The following is a 2,914-nucleotide window of genomic DNA, read 5'->3' as shown; positions in this document are numbered from 1 at the left end:
TCCACGGTGTCTTGGTCTACCACACACTGCTAATTGGCCTCTTGTTCCTGTATGTCACCATATACTATGTGTAGTATTTGTAGTATGTTATATCTCCCCCTCCTGTGGGCTAGCTGGCTGCCTTAATGCCCACAGTGCTCTCTTTAGGCCGAGGCTGAGCTCGCCTCTGTTTGCTTTAATGGGAAGCAGATCCATCATTGAAAAATTTGCCTGTAAGGTTTTTCTGCCCTTACTATTTATTCCTCCCTTACTATAGCTTGGCTGTCCACTGAAATGTGGCTTTGCTCTCAAACTTACAATCAAGCGCAGTATTTTCCTGGTTAATGTCAGAAGGCTAGTACAAGAACTCTTATTTTTTATTTTTATTTATTTTTTTACAGGCCCACAGCCTGAAGGGCAAATTACATGTTTGGACACCCACTGATAGACCACCTATACTCACAAGTGTCTCCTTCAGTTATGCTTTAGGGATGATGCTGTATGTATGTTAGCCTGCTCCCCATGGGCCTTTTGAAAGCTTTGAGTGATTTGTTGAAAATGCATAAGACATAGTTTTCAACACAAGCCAGTAATTTTAATAGTTATAGGACTGCAGCATCCACTAGTGCTATAGAACAAGGAGCAACAGAATGGGGCTAGTGCTACATGTTACTTTTCTGTTGTATGAGCCATGTTATTTTCCCATTAAGGTAATTAAAGTGCCATGGATCAAAATAGTTGAGTGGAGATGAGCAACCCAAAATTGATTACTCTCTCGGGGCAACAAAGTCAAACCACATGCAGCAGCAGATGAGAACAATGGGGACTTGTCACATGTATACGCCTATCTCCTCCACAGCTAATTTATGACTGTGTTGTCATGTGTTTTAATAGACAGGAGACAGCCATTAAAGCCTGCACTTAATCATGCACCATTCTTATTTGATTAAGGAGGCCCAAAATGGTGTCCCAAGATAAATCTGAAGGTGAAGATGATAACTAATACTTAACCTGTTAAAGTCTGTAAGAATTCTTTAAATTAAACAATGTAAGAAAGAAAAATCACTCCTTGGTGGAACTGCTCATAACTCATGTCCAAACTAAGGGGTCACTAGAAGATATTACTTCATTTTGAGTCGCAAGCCAAAAAGGTCAGGAACCACTGTATTAAAGATGTAAAAAGGGTTGTGAAGTTCACCTTGACAGACTTACAGATGCGTGACAAGAAAAACCTGAATAAATGACTGGAGAAACATAATGAATGCAGATGCTTGTATAAAGCGCACGTAGGGTCACTCAGTGGTTTGAGTATGAAAATGATGTGAGTCGTATTATGGCTTTCACAGTCACCAGATCTCCCAACTGAGCACTTAACCGTATGTGAGGTTTTGGACCCACTTGTTAGACAGGGTCTCCACTACCATTAAAACACCAAATGAGGGAATATCTTTGGAAGAATGGTGTTCATCTTTCTTGTAGACCCTTTTACTAAGACATTTTAAGTATATTTTTAAATTGTATTTATCCTTTCAGGCTGTCACACTGACACTTTCCATCTACATACTGTAAATGGCAAATACTTCTGCCCTGTTGGTTCTGAAGTTTCTTGGTTAAACTATTGGCCTTGAAGCTGGAATGTCTGGCATGTACTCCAATGGTGCCAGTCCTTCATGCAAGATGTTACAAACTACTAAAGCTACAGTATACTGGGTTCTCTATACAGCATTCTCTTCCTATGTGATTTTTGTGCATTTCCTTTTCCATTACGATCTGCCTGCTGGTTTGTTTTTATAATCGTACCCCATATGGTCTCTTCATTCAGTCTCCCCCAAGCGTCTTGTTTAGAGGTCCACCAGCACTCCACAGTTTCTAAGGAAAGTAAACATTATGGCATCCAGAGTTTCAAGGACCTCCACAAGCCCCTGTCCAAATAAACCAGCTCTGTTTTATGTATGGAGAACAATCTCTCTCTCTCTGTGGTGATGGGTTCCCCTTGAATTTCACAAAAAGAAAAACTACGGTCCCACCTGTCAGAAAGTAAACAAGAAAAGGATATTTGAGTTGTGTAAGCCTTCTGTTGTCTTCAACTGAGATTAATGCAGAGTTGTGAGTTCCCAGCTTCCATTTGGCCTGGTATGAATTATGTATCCGTGTTGTTGCAGCTGAGAAATGAATAACACTTCTGAGAATAAAAACCCTTTTTCCTTGTACATTTGAATACAGTCATCAAGTCTGAATTACATGATTACTGATGATTGGCATAAGGGACTGCCCAGGATTGGGAAATACAGATTGAGGTTTTGTCATCAGACAAAAAAAAAATATCCTGAAAACACACTCATTTACATCACGGACCATTGTCTTGTCTTCTGATTTGCAGTCAAAAAAAGTTATACAGGTCAGCCATTAAACTGAATGCCAAATTTGTATTTCAAAAGCTCTGTGAATAAAGAGCGCAAAGAATACCAGTTTCACAGAGCACAAATAATTGGTGCCTGGTGTTTGTGGATGGTCTTGCTTCAGTCACAATGAGGAAAAAAATGTGTAAGAGGGGAAACTAAAAAAAAATCATGGCAACATACCAAACATGCACAAACTACTTAGAAATAGAAAATAGAAAATGTGGCTGAAAGTTAAGCTTACAGTTTTTGAAATCAGAAATGTCTTCCAGCACAGTAAAGCTGCAGGCTTTAACATTATAATATAATCAATGCTACTCACAGCTACAAAATGAACTTCACAAAGCAGGTATTTGTGGATGGTTTTTGGAGTATCCTGGTTATTTGTTTAACAGGAACATTTTATTCTGGTTTCAGAAACCTGGATATGCTAGAAGTTAGTTAATAAAACAAAAGATATGGTAAATGATGTCAAGATGATCAACACACTGAAATAAAGGGACAGTCTGACGTCAGTTATCCAAAGCATGAGTTGT

The sequence above is a fragment of the Siniperca chuatsi genome, linkage group LG1, assembly GCF_020085105.1.
Source record: "Siniperca chuatsi isolate FFG_IHB_CAS linkage group LG1, ASM2008510v1, whole genome shotgun sequence".
Lineage (NCBI taxonomy): Eukaryota > Metazoa > Chordata > Actinopteri > Centrarchiformes > Sinipercidae > Siniperca > Siniperca chuatsi.
This window is presented reverse-complemented; position numbering follows the sequence as displayed.